We start from the raw sequence: 6,477 nt of genomic DNA on the forward strand, positions 1-6,477 counted from the left end.
TGTCTGCCACCGAACCGTATCTGCATTGTATGACTATAGATTCCCCGCGGAATCAAAAGGCATGTAACTATCATACAAGTCTTAACTTGCATATATCGTAAGGAATTAAGAAACAACATTGACGGTACAGCGACGTTGATGAAGAAACCTAAATGATATTGAACTTAGGTCTATGCTAACTCTTGATTAGATCTTTCGTGCGTTATATTTATAAATTTTCAAAAGTAGTGTTAGTTATTCAGGTTTATTGTTTAATAAAATATTAATATCAGCCCTGTATTATATACTGTCCCACTGTTGGGCACGGGCCTCCTCTACTACTGAGAGAGATTAGGCCTTAGTCCACCACGCTGGCCCAATGCAGTTTGGTAGACTTCACACACCCTCGAAATTTTTTATAATTTCTCAGGTATGCAGGTTTCCTCACGATGTTTTCCTTCTCCGTTAAAGCGAACGATAAATTCACAAAGAATACACACATGATTTTAGAAAAGTCAGAGGTGTGTGCCCTTGGGATTTGAACCTGCGGACATTCGTCTCGGCAGTCCGTACCACAACCAACTAGACTATCGCCGCTTGTTTATTGTTTACAATCGTTGAATATCGAGAACTGAGGGGAAGAGATGGGGGGACGTTCCGGGCGGGCGTGCCCTCTAAAACATTTTTCAAATAACACTTTTAGGCTCAGGCTTTTGCTGTCATTGTGTGATAAAAAGTTGCTTACATCTGATTCCAGGTTTCGGAATATGTCTGATACATCTGAATTCATACAGCGGTTACACGTGATACTTTAAAAATATACTGCACCTCACAATTATCAATTTATATTAGAATTCCCTATTTCGAAACCTCGGAAAATCTTGGTGCGTCATAGAACATTGTTGCTCTACGCATTGCATCGATGTAACTTGCAGGGACTTGTCTCAAACAATGATTCACAATTATCATCGCATTGTATTGATTTTGCACAAAAACCACTTGACAATTATTGATGGATTTCCATGAATTACAGCAATGACATCATGCAGTGTCTTAGACGAAGTGCGAGGTATCTACTCGATGGAACTCACAGTATACTTATTTTCTGGTGGTAGGATATATTTTATATTCGTCCAGATAGCGACCACCGTACACAAGGTTTGAAACCCGCCATAGTGACCCACGTAAGTGTGTCGCGTTCGGGATGAGCCTGTGTATATCCGATTCCAACAGGCCGGCATAATTGTGTCGATTGCCGGGATAATCATCTCTCGTCAGTCGACATTCTATTGGACCCCACCACACTTACAATCAGGTGCAGTGGAGTCCCTTTGCCGTTCCCGATCCAAATATATAGGAGATATCTGCATCACGTTCACGCAAAAATGGCTTGGTTTGCGCATCCCATAGGCACTTTAAGTAGGTCAGCGGACGAACTAAATAAAACAGTGCAATGTTCTTGCGGAATTATTTAGATCTATATTTAATTGCAGTTAAGGAAATCGGACTAACATTTTATCATTACAAATTCAATGTCATGCGTAATGCATGTTAAAAGAAATTTTTTTTTTTTGATACGTACGCGGCTGTCGTATTTTTATTTCGTGATGTGATTTTAACAAAAAAATATTTCTTGTGCAACTTGATAATCTTTGCACTATTTATCATCTTCAAAGCTAATACAAAATAGATGAGAACTCGCACTTCACATCGGCATTAAGACAGTGTTCTATGTACCGTGATGCTGTTCACAAAACCGACTAAATCTTTGCCTCGTATACACACTATGTGTATATACTGCGTCGGATTTTGGTATGCGACCTAACTTCAAACGCTGGGACAGAAATGGCGGTGGTGAAATATGAATGTAGCTCCGTTAACGTAACAGGAAGTCAAATCCTTTCAAGCTATTATGAGGTGTATGAGACAATCCTGTATATAGAAATAGTCATAGAGATGTTTATTAATATATTTCTACAAAGTTCTACTCTACAACCATAAGGATATTTTAAATGAATATTAAAGGGACGTGTTAAAATAAAATAACTATCCAAAGAGGGACAAAATAATTTGATTTACAAAGTACCACATGGCATTATGATTTATTGCCGTAAAACATTAGACATCAATCACATGGCACCTAATAATTACATCAGCAACAATGTCTCTTAAATAGGAACACAACAATGTTTAACTATTGTTGTTATGCAGCAATAAAAAAGAAATATCTAGCAGAAAGACTTGACTACGAAGATTTTTTCATAGAAGAGGTTACAAATATGCACAATTATTATTGTAAATAATCTAATGTTAGTACCACTTTTATAATTAATATCACCTTCGGAAACATACGACGGATAATGGATTGCATGTTCTTATTATTAATAGCTAGTAATATATCATTGTATGTCTCTCTATGAAATTATTCACCGACAACATTACTACGTATTAGGTGTTCAGGCAATCGCTTAGCATGTCTAAATGGACCTGGAAGTGATTAACCTAATTGCCCCATAGAAACCCTGCGTTCGAAGGCTTAGAAGTTAAGAATAACAGTAAACACATAATGATACAGGAAAGGGAAACAGAGACATTTTCAACGCTGTAGGCACCAGACCTTGATGGCGTTAGGCGAGCGACAGGCATATCTTAGGCCATCATTTAGCAAAATTAAAAGAAAAAAATAAATAAACATATTCAGCCAGTTGTATACTAATAAAAAAGTTTAGATAATTAAAAAATAACGAAATCCGATAATCTATTCAGCCAGTTGTATAAACAAAACCGTAATCTGTGACGTTCCAAAAACAAAAGGACCGTTCATTTGTTTGTTTCTCTACATTAAAAACGGACAGTTTTCAGTGGACAATGAAAGCGTCACCCGACAGCACTTTTGCTTTCACGGACGGGACCAAGGCCGGCGCCATTCATAGTATTTGTATTGCTATTTGTTTGTCTAATGGTATATTACCAGTAAGGGGGAAACTAAAGTTCTTGCAATATGTAACTGTAGATACTTTTGGTTTTAGAATGGACTGACTCATCAGAAAGATAGCATTGTCTCACAGAAAGCCGATGCTCACGTAAGGTCTCAGTTTTGCTGCTGTCCTTCATATCGCTAAGATTGTTGAACGTAGTTCACTATACACAATCTAATATATATACTAAAGAGTTTGTCAAAAGTATGGCTTTTAAGCCGTTTTTCAACTGTTTTAATTCTGACAAGTGACGTAAGAACACTGCGTATTTAACATAAGCCAAGGTTTCAAGCCGCACTACAAGTAAACCAATACGTATTAAATCATTCCAAGTAGTCAATATCGTAGAATGGACCCCCGAGCGGTGTTCGCCTACCTGCGCAATCCCGTACTCAAGTGTACCGTTATGGATAGAAAAAAAAACAACTCCTAAGCCGTTTGTTTGCGATCAAAGGATGCATCGATTAGCGAGCGACTGACCTGCTTCCAACGTAAAAAAAATGCGTAAAATTGTACCAGATGGTATCTTCAAGGGTTGTAATATAATCAGATGTTAAATACTTTATAGTCATGACAGCTTTTACGGCCCAATTCGTGTTATTCAGATTGTAAAGAAGCCACGAGTTCAGCACTGCTTAAAGATAAATGTTTTGGGTTTTAATAGCTGTTCGTCGTTGGCATTGATACCAACGGTACTAAACTAGTAAATGAGTTGTGAGTTAGATTGTAGGGTATGTTATGTTGACAACTAAAATGTATGTACGCTCTGCCACTGTTTTAAAATATAATATTCTGTTACTTAGCGATTATTTCTCCGCCGATCATACTACGTTTCTGACTTAACATTATTAAGAAACTAAAACTTTGTAATAAAAAAAAATCATCATTCATTTTCAACTCTCAAACGAAACAATCGGAACAGTTGTCGACACATCAAATGCATGTTTCACATTCCCGCGAGTTTATCACCCGTGAGACGTGCATATTGTGCATATGCATATTATTATTATGATCCATAAAACGTATTTATGGAATACAGTATAATTGAGAGCGTTCGCTTCCAGCCGCGAATCGCACGTCACAGAAATGTACCAGGAAATACAAATATTTTCAGCTGGGAGCCGATAATTCAATTAATCATCGATGGACTCAAAATAGCATTAGAATAACGAAATGGCTACTAAATTTTGACGCTTTGCGGAATCAAATGTGATAAATATAAATATTTATAGTGAGTATGTTTTGAAGAGAGAAAATAAATACTAAATCATAATATATATCTAACCAATCACCTTTTAAAATAGAATCAGGAATTGCGCTGACTCATAAAGACACTTTCATATTTCCAGTACCTAATGAGCATAGATCTCTACATCTTCCTTGAGATACGAGCGTTTTCAGGGAAAATTGTAGAGCGTAGTCGAAATATTATCTGTTTCACAATATTTATTAAAACTCTAATAAACATTTTGGCTGACGTAAGTTCATCTCTTTGAACCACTGATACCTTTATATTGGAAGACCCACCCACCTAATAATTTGGGAACACGAGAGATAAGGAAAAAAAAATTAAATAACATTCCTGTGAACAAAACGGCATCCCGTTAGTGGATTGTAAGAAACGAGAGCAACAATGCGAGATTCCTGTACAATCGGCGATCGTGCAACGCACGCACTGTTTTCCTTTGTGATTGTCGCGACGCACCTGCGCAAGCGCACCGTTCGGATTACTCCAGTTCGATATAAAATTTATTTGCAACGTGGGAATGAGCAGATGTAAGGCCCTTTTGGGACCGTTTTTTTTTAACTGTAATTATCAGGTATTTATGTTTGAAGTTATGGGTTTATGGTGGATTTAAATGTATTAGACATTTATAAAGTTTCCAGAAATATTCTATGACGTATCAGAGAACTAACTATACTAACGGTTCATAAAACAAAATTCTGTTCTGTATTTGGGTGTAAAATAACAAAATAAAAATCTGCCCTACAACAGTTGAAGTCAATATTATAAAAACCAAAGGAACATCGATTACTCTCACGCGTTAGTAAACGGTTACTGCATTGAACACGTCTGATACGCGGAGACGTGGTACTTCGCCCATTACCGGGAGGGAAACCAGAGGGTTTGAGGAGGGAGGAAGTAATCTCACTTTACCAAATGCTGGACCAAAGCTATGACCATTTCTGGTCATAAAACATTCTCATGGAAATAGGGTTGCTACGTAAAAGAAGCGTAGTATATTTTCCGTTAATGAAAATAGGCATAGACTATTCTAACAATGGAAAATACAGTGAAACAATAATACATTGTCTCACCGCCTACAGATGACATTTAACTAGAACATCAGTAAAGAGACGGTAAAGGTTAACGCTGTATGTGGAGTATATGATTATTTTTAACATGTACATTTCTAAACTTGTTATCTATATTTAACCGTAGTAAAAGGTCAAATGTCTATCTATAAAATATATAGGTTTCTAAAATGAGTGATATTTGACGACCATTTTAGAACACGTGTAGATTACTATATAATATATAACAAAGTACTCATTTTAGCGTCCTATTTAATTTTTTAACCGAGATGTTTCACCGATTATGGTGTCTGCCTTGTTAGATGTTTTACAGTACGACTGCAGAGTTGAGAACTCCCGGGTTCGATCTCAAGTTAGGGCAATGTGATATTGAGTTTTATTCTCAGTAATAGACCGGAGTCTAAATTTGTGCCTGATATGGCGTTAAGCTCGCCTCCGATCACATCATGCGCATGGCGAAAAATGTGTGCACCAGTTGCGTCTCTGCCTACCCCTTTCTTGTAGGCGTGACGTGAGTTTGTCTGATGGACTTAAAATTATAAGCCAGCACTATAGAATTCGGAGCCCTGCAACACTTTGAACTGCACTCCTCATGAAATAACATCCATAATATGATATGATAAATAAAATAATATACATGTTATCATATTATCATTTGAACTTTAGTACAACCGCGCTTGCACATAACTAATCTGTGACTGATATACCGCCATTTTCAATAATCGATGTCATTTGCTTTTTCTGATCCAGATTTCAAAAGGGACCAATCAGAACAAAGTATATTTGACATACTTACAAATGAGTTATTTTGATTGGTGCTTTCTCAAAATAGGCTTGAACATTGAGATTGTTTATTGCAAAGGGCTGATAGACATTAAGTAAATATCTATCTAAAAGGAACCATAATTATCTACCACGCAATTTTTATTTATATCAGTACCAGCAAATGTTTTTTCACGTCGAGAATAAATCTAGCGGATACTAAGAATTACCAAACGATTTTCATATCGAACTTTAGACTTCACAAGTTTCTTTAACGAATCCTGTAAGTCATCGCTATCAAATATCTATCTAAAAGGAACCATAATTATGGATATACCACCCGATTTTCAATTATATTACAAGCAAATGTTTCTACACTTCGAGAATAAATCTAAGAGCCACTTAAAATTTAGAAACGATATTCATATAACTTTAGACTTCA

Source organism: Manduca sexta, unplaced genomic scaffold (genome assembly GCF_014839805.1).
Source record: "Manduca sexta isolate Smith_Timp_Sample1 unplaced genomic scaffold, JHU_Msex_v1.0 HiC_scaffold_53, whole genome shotgun sequence".
In the NCBI taxonomy this organism is placed as follows: Eukaryota; Metazoa; Arthropoda; class Insecta; order Lepidoptera; family Sphingidae; genus Manduca; species Manduca sexta.